At 42.3% G+C, this 23,023-nt stretch overlaps 1 protein-coding gene across 4 annotated transcripts in view; it reads left to right on the top strand.

Annotated features, from left to right (window-relative positions):
• The first annotated feature begins 2,641 nt into the window (after positions 1–2,641).
• Positions 2,642–23,023, top strand: part of INF2 (inverted formin 2) — an 83,010-nt gene continuing 62,628 nt past the window's right edge. For 3 of the 4 annotated variants that reach the window (XM_072630061.1, XM_072630063.1, XM_072630064.1), the window contains exon 1: positions 2,642–2,874. The gene's annotated coding sequence lies outside the window, so the exon portion shown is untranslated. Of the gene's footprint in view, positions 2,875–12,295; positions 12,318–23,023 lie in introns of those variants that run through there. The other variant, XM_072630062.1, reaches the window with a different exon arrangement.

Raw genomic sequence — 23,023 nt, 5'->3', positions numbered from 1 at the left:
GGCATACATTAGAAACTGTACACTTATTGAATCAAAATGCCATTCTAACGTCATCTGAGAATGATTCCAGGAAGGAGTTGTTTACTTTGCTTTTCAGTAGAGCCATATAACTTAACATCATCTACGTATAGCAAATGGTTAATAAAATGTGTTGGTTCAGCTCTCTGTTTAATTTGGAAGCTATTCTTAGTTCTATTTAGAAATGATAATAATGGATTTGAGGCCAAGCAAAATTATAATGGACTCAAACTGTCTCAGAAAAATACACTTTTAAAATTACTTTTTCTTGATGTGACATTGATGGCAGCTAGGTGGCCCAGTGGATAGAGTTCTGGATTTAGATAAAGAACACATGAGTTCAAATACAGCCTTAGACACTAGCTGTGTGACTCTGCACAGGTCACTTAACCTTCGTCTACTTCAGTTTCCTCATCTGTACAATAGGCTGGAGAAGGACATGGCAAACCACTCCAGTATCTTTGTCAAGAAAACTCCAAATAGGGTCAGGAAGAGTTAGATACAACTGAAATGACAGAATAACCACACTAAGTCATTCCACCTACCTTGGGGTGATTATTTTCAATTCAATTATTTTCACCTCCCATACCCCTCTTCTAATTTTATGTGGTTTAGTGACTTGGGGACCAAGATATGAACATAGTCCCACCCCCAGTGCCAAGTTCATTGTCTTAGGCTTCTTCATATTTTTTCAGGGTATTCAAACCTCTCATTCTTTCTAGGATTGGGAATGTCTACTTGACATCTGAAGGTTTTTCCCCACAGGTGCGTAATTTCAACAAATTCAAGTTAATTCTGACCTTCAGTTTTGGCTGACATCTCCCTGAGACACTGCCTCTTACCTAGGAAGCAGGTGAAGCAATTTACTAGTGATTCATTAATCAATCCAAATACACCTATTGATGCACCCAAGTGCCAGACACAATACTAAGCACTCAGGAATAAGAAGACAAAAACAAAATTGTCTCTGCCCTCAAGAAACTTACATTCTAATGGGGGAGACCCTATGAATGTATATACAAGATATGTGCAAAGTAGATATAAAGTTACTTTATAAAGGGAAGACATCAATGACTTTGGGAATCAGGGAAACCCTTGTGTTGAATGACGACTCTTAAGACCATCTTGAAGAAAGCAGGAATTCCAAGGAGCAGATGTTAAAGCATGCCAAGCTTGGGGGAAAGCCAGTACAAATGAGGGAAGGAAATAAACACTTATTAGGTGGTTCCTATGGACCAGGCACAGGGCCAGATAATATTTATAAATATTATCTCATTTGATTCTCACCACAACCCTGGGAGGTAAGTGCTCTTATTATCCCCATTTTACAATGGAGGAAACAGGCACATGTTTAAGTGACTTGTCTAGGGTCACACGGCTACTAAGTGTCTGAGGCTGGATTTGAACTTAGGTCTTCATGACTCCAGGCCCAGACCTCTCTATCCACTGAACCACCTACTTATCTCTAAGGGCACAGAGAGCAAGTGTCAAGTGTGAGAAAGAGCAGGTAGGCCGGTTTGACTGGACACTGTAGCAAGAGGAGGGGAGTATTTCGGAAGAAACCTGGAAAAGTATAAAGTGGCCACATTCAGTTTTCAATGCCAAATGATCCTAGAGAAATTAAGAAATCATGGGAATTTATTGAGTAAAGGGGTGAAATGGTCAGGTCAGCTCTTTAGGAAAATCACTTGGGTGATGGCAGAGGGTATGGTTTGGAGAGACCAGTCAAGACATGAAATTAGAAGGCTGTGGCCATAGTTCAATCAGCCTGAAAAATGATGGTGGCAGTAGTTCTGAATGGGAGTTATGCCAGGGCAATAGTTGCAATAGAAAGGAGGGGACTTGGTAACTGATTGAGTATAGGGGTGTTATCAGTAAAAAGTCAGGAAATATTTGTGCATTACACTTATCTGCTTATTATCTGTATATTTCTATCATACATTTATCTGTATACTTGCAACCCCCTCCCACCTACCTTCCAACTCCCATCTGAAGAACAGAAGTCCTTCCTCATACAAGGTGGTAAGGTGTTGTAAGGGATAGGGAGCTGTTCTCAGTAAGACCTGGGTTCAAGTGCTGCCTTGGATACATAGTGGCTGTGTGACTAAGTCACTTAGTCTTTACCCCTGGCAGTTCTTAAAACTGTTTTAGAGCCAGTGCTGATTTGTATTACTAATGGGGTTTTCTTATACCAATGAAATTGCAGGTCCAGTCCAAAAAACAAGTCCTCTGTTGATATTTCGTACTTAATGTTTGTAAACCGAATTTTAACCCAGGTGTCCTGAACCAGAGTTCTTTCCAATCATCGAGGCTGTTCTTTTTCACATCCGTTATCTCATCAGCTCTCTGAACATCGTCCTTTGACAGATGGGGAAACTGAGACTCAGAGAAAAGTCTCATTCACCGTCACACAGAGAGTGAACGATGGGGATTAGAATCTGGGCTAGAAGAACAAGAACTGGAACCCAGATTTCCTAGCTCCCCTTTACCCTGCAGCGGTCTCAGCAGCCCCCTCCCTGCCCACTCCCTTTCCCTGCCAGGGCTCTCCAGAAGCCCCGGGGCGTTGGCCGTACCAGGCTGGGCTGCTTCCACGTGGGCCTCTCGGGGCGGGGCTGGTAGGGTTGGTCTGGATGGGCTGGGCTGGGCGCCGCCTCCGCACCTTCCCCAGCGCTTCCACTTTTCTGCTCTAGAGCCCCGCCTGGAGTGGAGTGCCAAGGAGCTAGGCGCCAGGAGTCGGCATTCTGTCTGGCAGAAGCATTGACACAGACAGACAGGCAGACGAGACGCTGCTTTGAATCAGATAGACAAGACAGACCTACGGAGGAAATCTCCAGCATTGCCACTCCTTCCCTCCTGGTAAGTGCGGGAAATTAAGGCTGGGGGGAGCAGACTGTGGCCGGAGGGGTGCCCGCGCAGAGCTGACCCCTAGCCCTCTGGGCAGCTTGGGCTGCGTAGCGTGCGAGGTAAGATGGGATGGGGGAGGCAGCGGTCCTCCTCCCCAGTGTCTCTGCTTCTCTGCTGGAGGGGGCCAGTGGCCCGATCCCGCCACTGTTGCCTGCCAAATGCGGTTTCGGGGCCAAAAAGGACTGGAGGCGGGGAGAAGGACCCAGGTCCCCGGGAGCCTCCCCTTTCCTCCCCATCCTTCCTCCCCCAACGACACTCCCACTCCAGGCGCCGGGGGCAGTTGTGGCTGTGTCCTCTTCAGTTATTTCTTCCACTGAATGACCAACTGCCGCCTTCTCCAAGGCAGACTTTGCCCCATTGGCACGGAGAAGAGGGGAATTTTGCTCTGGATTAAGTTCTACAACCCCTTTTGCCCCCAGCTTTCAGTTTTGCCTCATCTCTATTCGTTCTCAGAAAGAATCTGAGTGAAAAAATGGGGGAGGAAACGTCAACTTTTGCTTCTAAATTCCGCCGTTTGGAGGAAATTGGGTGGGTCTAGGTCTATCCATGGGGGTTCTCTCGCTTTGGTTGGGTTGGTTATTTTGTAGGGTTAAAATCGTTCCTGTGGCGACTCTGAGGTCATCAGACCCTGAGGCTAGGAGACTGCAAGATTGAAGTGGGTAGGAAAGAGATTGGCAGCTGGATGGGGCGGGGGGAGAGGAGAAAAGGAAGGAAGGTGGGGCAGTGAGTAGTGCGAAGTGGAGAGAGGGTGGAAGCTGGATAGAAGGGTTGGGGTGGGGCGGGCAGGAGGCAGGCAAGTCCTAGTTAGAAAAATCTGAAGGTATAGGGGTAAAAATAGTTTCCAGAGGGCACAAAATGGTGATGAAGAGGACAGTCCAATTATGGTTACCATCACCTAGAGAGGGGAGCTGGTCTACCCTCTGTCAGTCGAGGAGCTTTCTGTTAAGTATTCCCCATCCCTTTGAGGTTTTTAGGAAATGCTGGTAGAGGATGTTGTTTTCCAGAGGGGTGCTATTGTGACGTGACAGTCGAGGGAGAGCTAAAGACCTCCGACGCCGGGCCGTGTTGGTGGTCTGGGACTAAGCACTATTTCAACAGAATTATAACTCTGTTTACAATCATTTTCCCCTCTGTTGTAGTTCGAGCCCTTCAGCAGCCTGGAGCTTTGGATGAAGGAAGGAAGGAGGGAGGGAGGGCCTTCCACCAGCAGGAACTTTGCAGAGTTCCAGGCTGTGGGTAGAGAGTCAGCTTGTTGAAAAACTGGTGTTCTGGAAGAGGAGCCTCTGTTCCTAGGACTGGAATCTCGGGCCTCTGTTCCACCCACCCACCAGAGACGCAGCAGTTCACTTGGCAGAAGGGCAAAGAAAGGCCCCATGGGGACCTCAGATTTGAAGTCTTGGTGTTCTTCTTGGCATGAATGTGGGGAGCAGGATCTGAGAAAGGCAATTCTGAGGCCCCACTGCCAGCTTGAATGGAGAGTCATCGAATTTTATGAGAAGTTCTCACAAACAACAGGCTCTCTGAGCTTAAAAGGGGGAAAGAAGTCTGTCTGTGGCTGTGCATGAGCACAGGTCATGGATTTTCCTCTTGTAGCTGAATCATGGCCTAGAATAGTTAACTATTGCTGAAACCCTTTCCTGAGTTGTTAATCACAGTTGTTTGGCAGATTACTGTTGGGGAAATAGGAAGGAAAAGACAGGGCTCCTGACCTCAGGCTAGTCTTCAGAAAGAGAAGGGGGAGTTCATGACCCCTTGATTTCACCATTCCCAGCATAAGGCAAAAATAAATACCCAGCAGAGAAGAGCAAAGAAACTAAATCCGGTAAACAATACACAACTCCATATGTTTGACCTCAGCAGATTGCATCCTGAAGGTACATGATGTTGCTCAGGAGCCTTGTACCTGCCCAATGTCAGAGGAAAACACCTGATACAGACATCCCACATCCTAGAGGCACCCACAGGTTTGCCTGAGAACTCTGGGCAGTGACTATCATCAGAGCATCTGCCTGGAACTAAACATAAGCTGTGATTAATCCACTGGTAAATACTGGAGATAGCCATATAAGCTGCTGTATCCCAGCAGTGAGGTGCGTATTATAGGTCAGAATGGAATAATAATAGTTGACTTTTGCTTTCAAGTTTGCAAAGCACTTTACATACCTGTTACCTCACTTGAGCCTCAGAACAGCGCAGTGAGAAAAAGGCCACTCCTATAATAATAGCTACCATTTATCACTCTTATCATGTGCCAGGCGCTTCACGAAGTTCTTTACAGGTATTATCTTATCTGATTCTCAGAACAACCCTGGGAAGTAGGTGTTGTTATATCCATTTTATAATTGAAGAAACTGAGGCAGAGGTTAAGTAACTTACCCGAGGTCACACAGCTACTAAGGGTCTTGAGGCCAAATTTGAGCTCAGATCTTCCTGACTTCAGGTCAGGTCCTCCATTTTGGCACATAATAAGCATCATATAAATGGTAGTTATCATCATCATCACCCACTTTGCCACCCAGCAGTGAAGGAAAAAGATACTCACTGAGTGACTTTTCCAGGGTTACATAGCTACTTAGTGTAATTTGAGGGAATTTGAACTCAGCTCTTCCTGACTCCTAAGTCCAGTACTCTCTATGCCAGGATGTCTTCCTTTGGTTCTGTTGGAGAGGACTGTGTTCTGTTCATTCTTGTCTTTATTGGCCAGAAGCCTCCGTGAGCTCCTAGTTGCCAGAGATCCTGTCCTGGGTGCTGTTCAACTCACAATCTAATAAGCAATAATAATAATTGTTAGTTGCTGAGTTTGTTTTTTTAAGGTTTACAAAGCCCTTCCTATGTAACATTCCTATAAGAGAGGTTATTCTGTAAATTAATTATTGTTATGACAAAGGTTATTCTCCCACATTTTAGAGATGTGGCGATGGAACCTCAGTATTACAGAGAATAACACAGATTCACCCGCTAAGACAAGGCTGAAGTCTGAAGTCGGTATTATTGCGTGTACATGAATAATAATGCTGATTTCTGTAACCCTGAAGTTTTGCAAAGTGCTTTCTTCATAACCTTATGGGGCAGGCACTTCTGGTATCATTACCCTCATGTTACAGATGGGAGAACTGAGGCTCTGAGAGGTGGGGAGATGTCTCTAGCTGATAAATGATTGAGGTGGGACATGAGCCAGGCCTGCTGACTCCCAAGTCCAGCCTTTTCTCTACAAGCTTCCTCCAGGGAGAAGGGTGCCTTTTACATGTGATATAAGAGGAAGAAAAGGTGATCTGGGGAGGTCATGAAGAAGCAGATGAGAAATCGCCACTCTCCCAGTGAATCTGGGAGTGTTCCAGGAAGTGGCAGGCGGAGGCTAATACAGCACAAAAAGGTCTTGAGGAGTAACCTGGAGTTAACAAGTGACATGAAGTGTTTCCCAGGCTTTGTGTAGGATGCTGATGTAGATGTCAGCCTTAATTGCCTGTGCTCATACATAAGACCTTTTAAGCTAATACCTTAAATAGCTTCTTTTCTCCTCTGATCAAAGTGCAATTATGTTTTAGTGGGTTGGAAGAGTTAGCTAATTCTTGAAGGCTGCTAAGGCAATGTCACAGCAACTAGGGAACTTCACTGGCTGCCTGTGCAAACACTTCAGAACTTCGGGCTGCTCGTTATAACTCTTGATAGACTGGAATCTGCAAAGGGAGAGTCATCCCTTTTGATACCCTCTGGGAAAGGAAACTGCCCTCCTTACTCAAAACACTTTCCCTTCTTTCACAACCAGCCCTGAGTTGGGAAAAGTTGGGGACAATATGGCTCATGATGGTTGTGGTAATACTAATGAAGATGATAATGAAAAACACACATATATAGTATTTTACAGTTTGCAAAATGCTTCAGTAGGTACATTATCTCATTTGAACCTTCCAACAGTCCTTTGTGGTAGGTCTTCTCATCAGTATTGTTATCAATCAATCGATAAACATTTAACAAGCACCTACTAGGCACCAGATACTGTGTTAAGCAAAGAGGATGCAAAAAGAAGCAAAAGTTAGTTCCTGCCCTCAAGGAGCATGCTATCTGACAGGTGAGACAACAGGCAAATGAATACATAGAAAGCAAGCTATCTACAGGATAAATGCGAGTTAATTAACAGAGAAGGCACTGGAATTAGGAAGGGTTGGAGAAGACTTTCTGTAAGGACTTGAAGGAAGCCAGGGTGGTCAGTAGTTGGAGTGAAAAAGGGAAAGTGTTCTCGGCATGGGGGCAGCCAGAGAAAATGCCTGGAACTGACAGATGGAGTGTCTTATTTGTGAAAGAGCCAGAAAGCTAATGTCACTGGATTTGAGGGTATATATCAGAGAATAAGGCATAAGAAAACTGGAAACGTAGGGCAGAGATAGTTCGTGAAGGGCTTTTGATGTCAAACCAAGCATTTTATTGGGTGATGGTTGGACCTGCATTTTAGAAAAATCACTTGAGTGCCTGAATAGAGAATGGATTAGAATAGGGAGAGATTGAAGTAGACAGACCCACCAGTACGCTGTTGCAATGGTCCAGACGTGAGGCTATAAGGACCTGCGGGGGTGGCAGAATTGGAGGAGAGAAGATGTAATTGAGAGATGTTACAAAGGTGAAATAGCACAAAGGGGGAGCAGTACATAGAAGAAGAGAAGAGGGCCCTAGAGAAAGCCTTGAGGGATACGTATGGTTAGAGAGCATGATCTGAGAGAGGATCCAAGAAAGGAGACAAGATGGATGGTGATACAGGTAGGAGCGAGTGGAGTCCCAGAAATCCATTTTACTGGAAACTGAGAGCAACCAGGTACAACACAAAAAAATAGAAAAGTATAAGTTCAGAAGTGTTCAACTTTTAGAGCTCCTCTAGTACAGTAGTTCTCAAGTATCAGAACCTCTTTACTCTCTTCAAAATTATTGCACTTTTGTTTATGTGGGTCTTATCAAATTTTGTTGAATTAGAAATTAAAACCAATAAACTTTAAAAATATTTTATTAATTCATTTAAAATAATAAACTCATTCCATGTTAGCATAAATAACATTTTTAATGAAAAATATATTTTCCAGAACAAAATTTAATGAGGAGAATGACATTGTTTCACATATCTTTGCAAATTTCTTTAATGTCTGACTTAATAGAAGACAGCTGGATTCTCTTATTTGCTGATGCATTCAATCTGTTGGAGGAGGTTGTTCTGGTTGAAGTACATGAAAAAAATCCAGACTCACAGTCATGTAGTTGGAAAAGGGAGAAGTATTTTAATAGGCAAATAACAATTTTAGTGTTCTTATGAAAATCATTTTGACCTCAAAGACCCCCTTAAAAGGTCTCATTTTTTAGATAAGGAAACATTTTAGATAAGGAAACACCGAACAAGCGATTTGCCTGAAATCACAAAGTCCTCACATAGCAGAGAACTCTTCATATTACATTGTTTTGCTACTTATATATGTTTTACTAGTCCTACTATTTGTTCCTTTAGGTGAAGACATTAAATGCCCCTATTTTTAAAAAATGTACAAATGACTTGGGGAAAGTAACTACTAATAGTTTTTGATATATTATGTAAATTGGCATATTGGTCAGCAGAGTCACTTGCTGAGTTTGGGGGGCTGATATGTGGTACAGTGGATAAAAACTTGGACTTGGAGTCAGGAAGACCTAAATGCTTCAAGTGATTCCCAAACGTGTGACCCTGGGCAAATCACTTAACCTCCTTTCACCTTGGTTCCTAATCTGTTAGTTCAGCTAGATGGCTTGTAAAATCTCTTCAGAAGACCTGGTTTTCAGATTCCTGCTCTACCACTTACTACCATTGTAGCCCTGAGCAAATTGCTTTCCCTCTATGGCTCAGATTCCTCAGTTAAAAAATGAGGCCTGAGCAAATGCTACCTTACTTGTTTTGTTCAGTCTGTCATGTTTTGTCAACCAAACCATGAGCTTCCTAAGAGCAAAGACCAGGTCTTATTTACCTTAGGAGCCCCACTACCCAACAAAACAACCTGGCAACATGATTGGTACTCAGTAAGTGTGTGCTCTTTGGATAAGTGATGAAACCAGAAGTATAGAAATCTCATCTCTAAAGCAGGGAAGGCAACAGTCCCACTTGGGGAACACATCTGAAATGTGGTATGTATATCTGGGCTAGATCATGCATGCAGATGGAACATGGGCAATCTGGAGGCTTCTAGAGAAGGAGGGCACCTGGGGTGAGATGAGGGCTGACAACCACGCAATACAAGAAGATGACTGAAGGGAGTGGTGGTGTTAGGCTGAAGAGTAGAAGGGTCCAAGGGGACATAACAACTGTCTCAAGTGTATGGAGTGCCCTTGTGTAGGAGAGGGCTACTTGGCCGCACGTAGGGCAAACCAAGCAGCAGTGGGGGGGAGCAGGGCAATGCCAACGATTTCTGTTCCCTCTAAGTCCTGTCTTCATAACAAGTGTGTTAAGTAAAGAAATGGGATGCCTTGAAAGAACTGAGATTTCTGTTTCTGGAGGAAAAAGGGGACTAGATGGTATTGCAGGTCTCTTCTGCTCTGATTCTACACACAATTTCTTTTCATTTGCTTACTTTTTGACAAACAAAAATATCTCTTCTTTCTCACTTCTCCTTGCTCCCTCCCCTCCCTGGCTCCCAAACAATTTCTAAGCTTTGTGGTTTAGATTTGAGATCACTGTGGGCTAGATTATTAATGTAAGGCTTTCTGGAGGAATCGGAACTTGAATTAAGCTTTGAATTTAACTTCCCCCAAAGCAACAGATTTTATTTAGTTATTTATTTCTTCACCAGAGAGTCAGCAATGATCCCAGTACTGCCCAGTTGAAATTTTAGCACCTTTTCCTGCCCTGCTAACCCACTTTCTACTGTCTAGCCATTTGTTTACTGGATGGAAGGGGATAAACCACAGATTGAGCCCTCCAGTGCTTAGATAATGGATTAGAATTAGATTTAAGCCCAGAATTCTTAGCATCTTGGAACAGCTGGAAGGAACTCAAACAACTGAGTTCTAATCTTCTACCAACTTCGTACTGGTTTTGAATGAGGGAATTTGCATAGATGGAGCATTGACTCTAGACTTTCTCCACTATGAGGACATCTTCTTTAACATTAAAAAAGAAAGTCGTGTACCATGACTGGGTAGTAGTCGCAGTATTAGTATCTGTTGATTAGAGGAGACAGGTGGCCAGAGGCAACTAAGGGCTCAGTGGATAGAGCACTGTGCCTGGAGTCAGGAAGACCTGAGTTCAAATTTGACCTCCGATGTTCCTAGCTGTGACCCTAAATAAGTTACTTAACCTCTGTTTGTCTTAAATGGCAAACCCTCTAGTATCTTCATGAAGAAAACCCCATACGAGATCATGAAAAGTTGGATACATCTGAACAACTGAACAAGAAGTAACTCAGTGGATAGAGCACTACACCTAGAGAGAGGTCCTGAATTCAAATCTAGTCTCAGACATTAACTGTGTCACCCTGGGCAAGTCACTTACCTTCTGTTAACCTCAGTTTCCTTCGGGCCTGGTCTTCAGTTTGCCTCAGTTTCCTCATCTTTAAAATGGGGAATAATAGCATCCACCTCCCAGGGTTGTTGGGAGGAACTATATAAATATTAGCTCATATAATAATTACTAGCAATTATTAATTATTGGTTGAAAAAGCATGATAAAAAGCTACCATGAATTTGTAATGCTTTGAAATGAATTTTTATCAATGACTTGTACACTTGAAAAATCATCTCTCTCACACACACACACACACACACACACACACACACATATATATGTATCCAAGACACACACTAAGGGTATGTTTGCTTATTCATTATATTAAGTCATTTAATGAAAGGGCTGGTGCTGTCTTGTACTTTTTGGAGACTCCTTGCAGGAGTCTGGTTCAACCTGGAGCAAATAAATGTGAAAATGATAGTACTTGGTGATCTGTAAAATTGTGGCCCTTTGCAATATCTACCATCTGTGTGACCTTGGGCAAATCCCTTTTCTTCTCTGCTAAACTCTCACTCTCTGTGGGAAGCTGGCAGGGACTCAGAGGCCTTGTCCACATCACTGGTTTAGTAGTCAGAGGACTACACAGTGGATTTGCATTTCAGTTCTGCTATTTACTCCTGGGTGACATTGGGTAAATCCCTGTCCCTCTGTCCCACAAGGAAGTGATATTAGAGATAATTTACATTTCTATAATTCTCAAGGTCATAGAAAGCTTTTCTTATAATGGCCCTGTAAGGGAGTTGGGAGAGAGTTGTCATCATCCTCATTTTACTTGGGAGGAAATGGAGGCATTTTAAGGTCCCTTCCAGCTCCAACAGTCTGATAATCAGTCTGCCCTAGGGAAAGAAGGGCTGTCTAACTGTAGGCATGGGTGGTGTACCTTAGGGTCTACCGACAGGGGCTGAAATCTATGGTGGGCAGTATGAGTCATAAGCCAGCTAGAAGACTTACCTAAGTCATCTAGGCCATTCCTGACTGAGTCAAACTTAACCGATGAAGAAAAATAAGAATTATTAATATTTCCTAATGTTCAACATCCAGCCCCAGACATATGTTCCAAGATCTTCCATGATCAGATTAGATATGAGGAAGATGCTCCAAATATTTCTGCAATTGTTAGTGGAGTTTGGGAGGGGGAGCATGGGAAAGGGAAGGAAGGAAGGAAGGAAGGAAGGAAGGAAGGAAGGAAGGAAGGAAGGAAGGAAGGAAGGAAGGAAGGAAGGAAGGAAGGAAGGAAGAAAAGAGGGAGAGAAGGGGAAAGAGAGGAAGAAAGGGAAGGAGAGAAAGGAAAGGACTTATCATGTGCCTACTATTTGCAAATATTGTGCTGGATACTTTACAAATATTACCTCATTTGTTACTGACACTGTCACACAGGTAGCACAGGAGAGCTGCTAGCAGGTGTTCTAGCAGTAACAGCTTCACTCTTGATTCAGGCAGACAAGAAGACAAGAATGGAGACATGATAAAGGATTAAATAAGTAACTTAGTCTATTCTGGTCTTCCAAAGGGATTGCTGATAATGGGAACACCAACTCCCATGGCATTCCCTAATTACTCTTCTTGCAGAGGTGGGCCAGAATAGGAGCCCAAATCCTAGCATCCCCTAACTCTCAATGGGGGCCAGTGGAGACAAACACACGGATTTGCCCCAAACCTTGATGGGGGCTGACCAAGGTATGCACAGCACAACAGTTATATTCTCCCCTAAGCTTCAGTGGGAGCCAGTTGAGGCAAACACACATGCACATTCCTCTTGCGCTTTCCTATCCCCCACTTACTGACCAGTACCTAATTGATTTACAGGGTAACAGACAAAAAAGGCAAATTTGCCAACCTCACAAGTTGACATCAACTCGTTGTTGTATTTCACTGCACAGTCACTGTGAGTATTTACCAGCTGAACTCAAATGTTTACATCATTTATCATTATATAACATTGTAAAAGCATGGTGGATATGTTTACAAGGCGAGAGCCTGGGAACTAGATGATTGTTATGGCCATGGATCCTGGGAAATAGTATCCATGATCCTGGGAACTATTTCCTGAAAAGGAATAACAAAAATCACCTTACACACACTAAAATCCACCTTACATAAAGGCACATAATAGGCACTTAATAAATATTTGTTGATTGATTAGAAGGCTAGTGGAGTTAGGGTTACTGGGAAAAAGATTTGGGTGGGAAGGGGGCCAGCAGAAATCTCCATAACACACAGGTTGAGATTTCATTATCTCTGTATCCACTTTAATAATTGATTCCCAAACAAGACACTCTGGTTAAACTTGTTAGGAGATCTTCCATCCCAACTTGTGTTAAATAACATGAGACTGTTTATTCAGTTCCAGCCTTGGTCATTTCTTAGCTGTTTCACGATGAGCAAGTCACTCTCAGCCTCAGTTTCCTCTGCTGTAAATAAGAAGACAAATAGCACCTCCCTCCACAGGATTGTTCAAGTGTAGGCCAAATTAAATAATGCCCTTAAAAGAGCTTTCCCTACCTTGAAGTTTGCAAAGTAACATGTATGTTGTTATCATAGTAGGTAGCATCTTGCATGATCTTCAGTTTGGTACTTTTGTCTAAAAATGAACCTATGTACTTAAGTGATTTTTCTCACCCTAACCTCCATAACTGAAGAGAAATTGGAGATCAGCATTACTTTAGTTACATGAACTTAATATTTTTTCAATGTTAAAAAATGGGGCATGTGAATCAGTACCATCTTTAATCCATAATAACTTAGGTTGCTGTTGTTTTTAATATAAATTGCTTTAGTTTGTTCATGAAATTGAAATCCAAGTAATAGCTCTGCCACCAAGTTGCCTCATCTATGAAATGAAATTGGAATGGTTGACCTCGAAGGTTCCTTCCATTTCTAAATCTACAATCCATCGACCCCTAGTTCTTTTTTTAATGGTTCTTCCCTAGTTTTAATCCTTCCCTACTTCATGTGTTTACCATTATCCTGAGTAAATTTACTGCTGTTGACTAGAACAGGGAGTAGCTGTCTTTTGACTTCTTTCCTTTGGGATCCAAGGCCAGCCATTGTGCCTCATCACCTTTTATACCTCACTTCCCACCCCTGAGCAGCCCCTATGAATGCAGTCATCTTATTCTGTTTCTGACATCTGAGTTATTTACAAAAATGCCAGCTAATTGGCAAGTGTTAGTTGAATGCCTGCTGCTTGCTGCTAGACACAGACAGGCTTTTTACAGGACTCCACTCGTGATATTCCCTGCAATACAGCAAGCCAATTCACTTGTCAGATCTTGTCATTTTTCCCTTCAAAATATCTCTTGCATCCTCAGGCCCTGTCTCTCCACCCACACAACTACCACCTTAGATCAGGCTCTCATCACCTCTGGCCTAGATAGTTGCAATAACCTCCTAACTGGCCTCCTTGCCTGAAGACTCTCAATTCTGGACCATTTTATACACAGATGCCTAAATAATCCTGTCCTATGGATTTAACTGTGTTACCCCCCTTTTCAAACAACACCATTCCCTATAGCTTACAGGGATGGGGAACCTTCAGCCTTGAGGCCAAGTGTGACCTTGAGGTCCTCAAGGTCAGCCCTTTGAACGGTCCTAGAGGGTCACGTGTGGCCTCAAGATTGCAGGTTCCCCACCCTGCTCTAGCATAAAATATAAATTCCTTCGTTTGGCTTTTAAAGCCCTTCACAACCTGGCTTTCTCCTACCCTGCCAGTCTCATTGAACTTCCGTCTCCCTACTATTCTTGGCGATCCAGCCAGTCATCTTATCTCTCATCTTTCATCATTCCATGGCTGGAATGTACTTGTTCCTCCCTTTTTTTTGCCTCATGAGTCCCCTCTTCCTTTACGGTTCAAATCAAGAACTACCTTCAGCTTGAAGCATTTCCTCAACTTCTCGTACCCTTTCTCCCAAATTATCTCCTGTTTGTAGAAGGTATATATTGCATATATTTACATTTTGTATAAAATATATATTGTACATAATTGTATTTGTTACCTTTGTATTTATGCTGTATATCTTGATTATTTGTGCTTACTGTCTTCTCCATTAGAACTTCCTCTTGAGTAGAGATTGTTTCATTCTTTGTAATTTGTATCCGCAGCACAGTACTTGGCCCATTGTTTCATTATAGGACTTTCTACTGAGGACCCAAGGATGAAAAATGATACAGTTTCATCCCTCTCAGAGCTTAAAGTCTACCAAAGAGTTATGACGTGTATACAGATAAGTAGAATACAAGGTAGAATGTGACTAAGAGCAAGGGAGAGCTATGCAAAGTTAGGAGAAGCAGTTGGGATGGAGTGGCAAGAATACTGACTGGACACAAAGTCCTGTATATATATAACCTGCCATTATAGCAATCCAGAGAACACAATTCAAGGATAAATAGGGTTTTTTCCTAAGTTTACAAGGTGCTTTTTAATATTTGAAAAGATCGATTTTCTTGTTGTTTTGTGTAACTTATTTTTACAATAATCGTTACTGCATTTTAAGTTTTATTGTGTATTTTTTTAAAAAGTGATTTCCACCTATTCTCTCCCTTCCCCTTTGAACTCTGCCTTCTAACAAAAACACTGAATCAAAGCCAAGCTTGTTATGTGAAATTAAACATCCTTAGTTTCACCTCTGGATGGAGAGGAGGGTGAATTTCTTTATCAACTCTCAAGGACCCGGATGGTTAGTTTAAATTGTTATAGTTTGTATTATTAGAATTATTGTGGATATTTATATTTTGAACTGAAAGAGACTTTAGAAAATAACTTAGTTTGATCTTTTTCTTTTACAGATTAGAACATCAAAGGCCAGAGAGATTAGGTACTTGTCCAAGATCACGTACATATTAAGTGACAGAACTGGGATTTTAACTCAGGTTCTTTGCCTTTAAATCCAGCATGTTTTCTTCTGCCCCAAGATGTCTCCTAATTGTTGGTTCTATCTGTTTTCTTTACTCTGTATCAATTCACACAAATCTTTCTGGATTTCTGTGGATTTTCATTAGTCATCACTTATGATACAGTAATGTTCCGTTACATATATACGCCATAATTTGTTTATCCATTCTCTAAATGATGGGGACAATGTTACAAAAAGTGCTGGTATGAATATTACATATGTGTGTATATACATATATGTGTGTATGTGTTTGTATGTATTATATGCATATATATTTATCTATACCCATCCATCTATCTGTCTATCTATAACCTTTCTTTATGTAATTGTATAAGTAGGAGTGCTCAGGTCAAAATATTTGAACCACTTACCAACCTTTCTCACATAATTCCAATTTAATTTCTGCAATGGGAGGACCAATTCACAGTTCCACCAACAATGTAGGAATGTGCCTGACTTACCCACAGCCCTTCCAACGTTGACTATTTGTCACCATTGACAATATGCTGCATTGTGAAACCTCAGAGTTATTTTAATTTGCATACTTTACTTTTTATTAGTGTTTTGGAATAATCTTTCATATGATTGTTGGCCATTTGCTTTTCTTCTGAAACTACTGGTTCATATCCCTTGACCACTTATCTATTAGGGAATGGTTCTTGGTCTTATAAATTTGTGTCAAATTCCTATATGACTTTGATATCAGACTTTTATCAGAGATGCTTAATGCAGACTTTTTCCTTAGTCATCTGTTTCTCATTTCATTATACATGCTTTGATTTTGTTCCTGCAAAATTTAATTTTATGTAATTTGAATTGTCTTTTTTTCTTATGATCACCTCAGATAAAATTCAAATAGTAGAGTAAGATATTCTCCCCATATATTTTGAATACAGACATTCAGCTCTGTGCCTCTGCAATTTTTATGATCAACCTTTCTCTTCTGGTATATCATTTAAGGTTGAGAAGAATGCCTCTTTTCAGTCCCTCAGCAACAGTTAGGACCAGGGATCCAGCCACATTCCTCTTCCATGATGGCTCCTATGTTTCTCTATAACTACACTGGGCTGGCAGACAGAAACCTGGCATTCCCGTTGCAGAGATGGCAGGAAGTCAGAGGCCAGCATCAGCAGATGTCTGTGACAGAAGCATAAGAGGAAAAGTTTTGCCTACCAGACCAAGAGTAGCTCAAATTCCTCTATCTCTTTGGAAGAATGATTACTGGGTACTTAAAATGCTTTCTAGATTAAAAAAAAAAGGAAATCTTCACATTAATCTGATTTTTATGGCCATAAGAGCATCTTAAAACATTCACTGTCTGGAAATAAAGATGGAAAGGAAGAAAGGGAGGAAGATGTTAGGCAGGGGTTCAAATGAGTTGCTATTATTTGAAGAGGCTGTAGTAGGTCAAACTGGGAATTACCTGATGAAGAATCTGGTGCGTAAGGGATAAAAATATGAACCAGAATTCTTGATTTCTTTATTCAGATCTTAACCCACCTGCTGTCACCTCTAGTTATAATTCACAAAAGCTTATCCCAATTGCTCCTCATCAGCTTTATGTAGAAAAAGGGGGTGCAAGAATTATTCTCCCCATTTTACAAAGGAAGAAACTGAGAATAGTAGTGAGTGGCACAACTCTGTTTTAAACCCAATGAGCCTTTCTATGACATTCTCTCTAGTGTTGGGTTTTGAGAAAGGAAACAAGCATTAAGCCCCTACCATGTGCCAAGCACTCATTTGTTTCTCACCACAACCTTGTGAGATCGGTGCCATTATTGTCTTCATTTTAGTTGAGGAAATTGAAGCAGACAGAGGTTATGTGACTTGCCCAGGGTCACATAGCTATTAAGTGTCAGATGCAGAACCCAAGAGACTTGCCATCAAATGGTCAAAGCAATGTTAGTATTTTCATTTTCACTTTGTGGAGGTGGGAAGGAATAGACAGCTTCTTTGTTATGGCCCAGTGTCAAGACCACATTCCCTTCAACAGCCCTGAACTTTGAGGGTTAAAAAGGACTGAACTTTGAAGGCATATAATAGACCAGAGATTAGGAACTTGGGCCTTATGTTGCTAGAACTTTTCTCCCCTTTCAGGGAACTGCTTGTACCCACTTTGCCTATATAAGTAAAACCTGTATAAGGTTGCTGAAACAGCTCCTCAGGGGTCACTTACGTTTTCCCCCCTGACACTGTGGCTTTGTAGTCTATATTAGCACTGAGGATCCTTATTCCAACTCTTACTCTCACAGATGAGTCTAGGGCATCAGAGGAGGAGTAGTAAGTTTTGGAATTTTCTTTGCAAAAAATACTAGAATGACTTGCCATTTGTCTTCTCCAGTTCATTTTACAGATGTAGAAACTGAGACAAACAGGGTTCAGTGATTTACTCAGAGCGAAACAGCTAATAAGTGTGTCTGTGAACAGATTTGAACTCAGGATAATGAGTCTTCCTTACTCTATGCTCAGCACTTCATCCACTATGCCACCTAGCTGCCCCAAGAACTGTATAAATGGTAGTTATTATGATTAGTATTATTCACCAGACTTCCACAGGGATCTAAGACCCCAAAATGGTAAAGAATCCCTGCATTCTACCATGCTAGTTCTCATACTGCATCCCATCCCTGGGCCTATTCTCAGTCTTTTTAGCTTCCCAATAACTTGCTCTTTGCTATTCTGGCCTTCAGGAAGCCATAATCCTCTCTACACAAGAATACAGCTTTATAGGAAGACTACAGAGGAAACCCTTTCCCAGCTACAATGTGAATGATTAAGAGCTCATTTCCTACAGTCTTTGAAGACTGATCAAGTGCTTTCCTCAAAATAGTGCTTGGGAAGAGAGAGCACAAATCTTACCTTCATTTTACAGATAAAAAACCTGAGAGTCAGACTCAGGAAACAATAGTCCTACCATATCCTACCCTGGCCAGACCACATCTGGAGTAGCATATTCTGTTTCAGCTGCCAAAGCAGGGAAAGGTGCCTTGAAAGTGAGAACAGGCTAGTCTAAAAGACTCCAGTGGGTCAGCATATCTCAGATTCCCTTCTGGCAAGAAGAGGTGAGCCCAGGAGATTTGGTGTAAAATGAAATGGTGTCTCTCTGATCCTGCATGAGCAGGAAGAAACCAACTTAGGAGATCAGGAATGCTCCCACGGTTCTAAGGACATTGGTAGACAGAAGTATACCTGGAAAAAGGCGACCAAGACGGTAAAGAGTCTGGCCACCACACCAACCAAGTACCCATTGAAAGAACTAGGGAGGACTGGCCTCAAGAATGAGGGAAGCTGTGATAACCATCTTCACACAGAAGAGATGTTAGGAATTAACTTTGTTCTGCTTGGCCCTAGAGGATGAAACTAGGCGCAATGGAGGAGGGGGCTAGAGTTGCAAAAAGGTAGATTTTGACATAGTCATATCCGTCCAGAAGTAGAATGGGCCTATTGCTGGAGGACAGGAGCATGCCTGATCTCCTAAGCCATCTTCATAGGGGATCAGGGAGACACCATTCCATCGCATGCCAGTCTCCTGGGTTCACCTTTTGCTGTCAGCATGGGATGAGAGCTATGCCTTCCCACTGGAGTCTTCTAGGCTGACCTATTCTCACTTCCAGGTGACCTTTCCTGCCTTCAGGGAATGGAAACATTCCTTCCTGCTTGTTCTACCTTCTAGCCACACCTGCCTGCAGGAATAGGAAAGAAACATTATTTCCAGCTGCTTCATTGCCTTAGTTGCCTACATCTTGAAAGAACTCCATTCTGAGGCTAAACTCCTGGGAGTATTAATAACCCACCTGAATTCATTCATCAGTGATTGACAAACTCCCACTTCATCATACTCTCCAGTATTCTGAACCTCAAACTGTCATTCAAATCCCATTCCCCATCCCCCGCTACTAACTTCCTTATGCCCATTCCCTGTTAGGCATCATCCCATATCACTCCTCCCTTTTGTGGATAAACTCCTGAAAAACGCTGCCTACCACTTCCTTTCTTTCTTCTTAATTCTCTATACATCATTCAATGGAAAACCAAAAGTGCTCATTCTAAAGTTGCCAGTGATCTCTTAAAGCCAAATTTAATGTTCTTCTCTCAGTCTTTGTAGTCTTTAGCACTGTCAATCACCCTCTTCTCCTTGATATCCTTGTCTCTTTCTTTCTTGTTTGTGAACTGTGGGTCTTGTAATGACTATAGAGCTTCCCTTCATTACAGGGGAGCAGGATAGTAGAGGAGCACAACTAGTCAGTCAGAAAGACTTCTGAAGCCCAGGGCTGCTTGACCTACCAGTGATCCTCTATGAGGAAACTGTAGCTGAATTTGGAGATACTGTTAGCTACCAGAAACCACAGAGCAAGCTTTGACCAGGGCAACCTTGAGCAGCAGATGCAGACTTGAGACCTTGCTTGGGACTTTTCTAAACATCCTGCTCCCTGGCTTTTTGTATCTACAGACTATTAATATCTCACCCTTCTCTGTACCTCCTTTGAACAGCTGAGAGCTCTCTCTCCATCTTTGCTCCCTTGCAAGCTTTTCGCTCCCTTGCAAGTTCTTTGATAATAAACCCTTTGTAATCTGGGCTGGGGATCCTTTGTTAACACCTTCTACCTAGTTAATTCTCAGGCTCCTTCGCTGGATCTCTATCCAAGTTATGCCTGCTAATTGTGGGGTTGGGACCCCCAAGGCTATGTCTTGGGCCCTCTTCTCTCCTCTGTACTAGTTTGGTGATTTCATTGGCTCTTATGGGTTCAATTATTGTTTGCTAATGCTTCTCAAATCTGTTCCAACTCTTACCTCTCTGCTGATCTCCAGTGTTGTGTCTCCAACTGCATCTTGAACTCAATGACCCATTGACATTTTAAACTCAACATTTCCAAACCTGAAATCATTATCTTTTCCCCCCAAACACTTGTCTCTTCCCAACTTTTCCATTACTGTCAGGGGCACTACAATCCTCCCAGTCAACCAGATTTGAACCTAGGTATCATCTTTAACTCCTCACACTTTCTTATATTTTGTGGTCAAGACCTACCAATTTTGCCTTCATAACATCACTCAAATATGCCCTCTTCTCTCCTCTGCAATACCACCACCGTGGTATAGGCCTTCAGCTCCTCACACTTGGACTGTTGAAATAGCCTGCTGGTGTGTCTCCTTGTGTCAAGTCTCCTCAGTCCAGTCCATCCCCTATTCAGCTGTCAAATTTATCTTCCCAAAGTACAAGTCTAAATATGTCACATACTCACATATTTAATAACCTCCGGTGGTTCCTCAGTACCTCCAAGATCAAATATAAAAACTTTTTTGGCATTCAAAGTCCTCCATAACCTGCCCTCAACCCTTACCTTTCCAGTCTTCTTACACTTTATATCTCCCACCACATTCTCTGGAATCCAGCAGCCCTCAGCTTCATCTCTCAACTCTGGGCTTTTTCACTTTCTGTTCCCCAAAACTTGAACTTTCTCCTCCTCTCTGCCTCTTGGCTTCCTTCAAGTCATAGCTTTTATAAGAAGCCTTTCCTAACCATCCTTAATATCTTCCCCTTGTTGAGTATCTCTAAGTTATTCTGTCTGTATCTTGTTGTACTTAGTAGTTTTATGTTGTTTCCCCCGTTAGACCTGTCTCCTTGAGAGCAGGGATTGTCTTTTGCCTTTCCTTGTATCCTTAGACCTTCGCATAGAATCTAGCACATAGTAGGAATTTAATAAATGTTTATCAGCTAACTGGCTCCATTCAAAAGATGTGAATTTCCCATCACTGGAGATCTTCAGGTGGGGTATGGATGACCACTCCTCAGGGATGTTATGCAGAAGATCCCTGTTCATGTCTTGGTTGGACTAAATTTCCTCTGAGGTAATTTCCAACTTTGGAAAGTCTATGAGGTCTTCTGACTTCATTCAGGTCCCTATCTCTTTTAACTACTCCTCACTCCTCCCCTACTGTGGGGACTAAGGGTGGAACACCTTCAGGTCCATTAGTCAGGTTCCACCCACCCATCTGCTACCTAGAATGGATTTAGTAGCCTAATTGTGCCTTGAATATAACTTCAATTATGTAAAAATACTGACGGTGAAGAGCCAGAGAAACTTCACACCTACCCGAGAAATTCACACTTACTGAAAGAACCTACTAATCAAAAAGATCTGAGAGGTAACAGATAATTAGGAATGCTAATAGAAATGTAAACATTACCCTAATTAATAAATTGGCTTATAGTTGTTTCCCCACACAGCATCTGTGCAGCTGCAGTTAATTGAATACTTATCTGTTATGCTCTGCCTTAAGTCCTCAAGGTAGGGGGAGGAGGAGAAATAGCACAAGTAAAGGTTGGGCACCACTAGTGAGAGAGGAGAGACTGACAACTTAGCAAAAGACATTTCTGTGGAACCATAGAAGATAAAAGTAGGCTGGGACTTTGAACCCACCCTGAGGAGTTTGGATCATCTCCCAAAAGTAATGGGGAGCCAGGAAAAGTATTTAAGCAGGGGAGTCAAGTGGTTTGGTCTCAGCTGAGGATCAGGGAGTTGACTCTGTGCAAGATAAATTAGGCAGAGACAGGGAAAACTTTGCTATTATAATACTCTGGCTAAAGGTGATGGAGCTACTGGGTAGATAAAATCTACAGCATTTGACAACCACTAATCAAACCTAATGACTGTCTGCAATGGACTGATATTACTTTACAGAGACATCTCTAGTAGAGTGCTCCAAGGATATAACCTTAACTCATATTGGGTTTTTTAATCAGAGACTCAGATAAAGGCATATAGAACCAAGTATATGAGGTTTGTAGGTCATAAAGATAGGTAATCTATCTATTATGTCGCATGATAAAATCAAGACCTCCAAATATATTGGCAGGTTGACATGATGGCCCAAATATGGGTAAAGATAAATGTACTCCTACACTAGGGAAGAGGAGCTGTCAAAAAAATCAACTTTTTGAGTACAAGATGGGAAAGACAGGTTTAAACATGTGGAAACAGCTGGGGAAGGTACTGGTGGAAAAATGATCAGGGTTTAATGGCCTTCAGACTCAAATGAATTAACAGTAGGATGTGGCAACCAAAGAAGCTAATGTTCTCTTAGGCTTCATCAACAGTCACAGAGTCTAGGAAGAGGGAACCTAGAGTTCTACCCAGGGCACTATCTGGACCAATCATATATTGTGTAGTGTAATTCTCTAATCATGCCATTGTGTGTAATAGCCTTCTACCCTGAACGGTGAGCGCTCCCAAGGCATGTCCTGGATCTGCTCCTCCTCCATTCCCATTCTGGGTATGAGGTCCCTAAGGAGAGGGTCAAGGTCTGCTCTTCCTCTGCCTTTCTCACATCACATCACATACGGAAGGTACTCAGAAAATTTACCCTGTTGGTGGGTGGTACCAGTACTGTAAAAATTAAAATGCCAGAGCTGGGAGGACCTTAAAGAGCTAGGAGTCCAACTCCCTTATTTTACAGATGAAGAAAGAGGATGGTACTTGTTCTAGGTCACTCAAAATCAGGTTGTCCAGGTCACTCAAATCCATGTCTTCTGACACCCCACATTGTGCAGATTTGTCTTCTGGCCTGAGATGTGAGCAGTGAATGCACATAGCCCAAATCTGTGTTGCTGGGCCAATGATGTTGGGAGGGGAGGCAGCCAGAACAGAAGCAGTTAACCAAGTGAAGCCCAGGAGAATGAATGCAAAGTGTGTATGGG

The sequence above is a fragment of the Notamacropus eugenii genome, chromosome 1 (genome assembly GCF_028372415.1).
Source record: "Notamacropus eugenii isolate mMacEug1 chromosome 1, mMacEug1.pri_v2, whole genome shotgun sequence".
In the NCBI taxonomy this organism is placed as follows: domain Eukaryota; kingdom Metazoa; phylum Chordata; class Mammalia; order Diprotodontia; family Macropodidae; genus Notamacropus; species Notamacropus eugenii.
The sequence above is the reverse complement of the archived record's forward strand: the minus strand, read 5'-3'. Positions and strand labels throughout refer to the sequence as shown.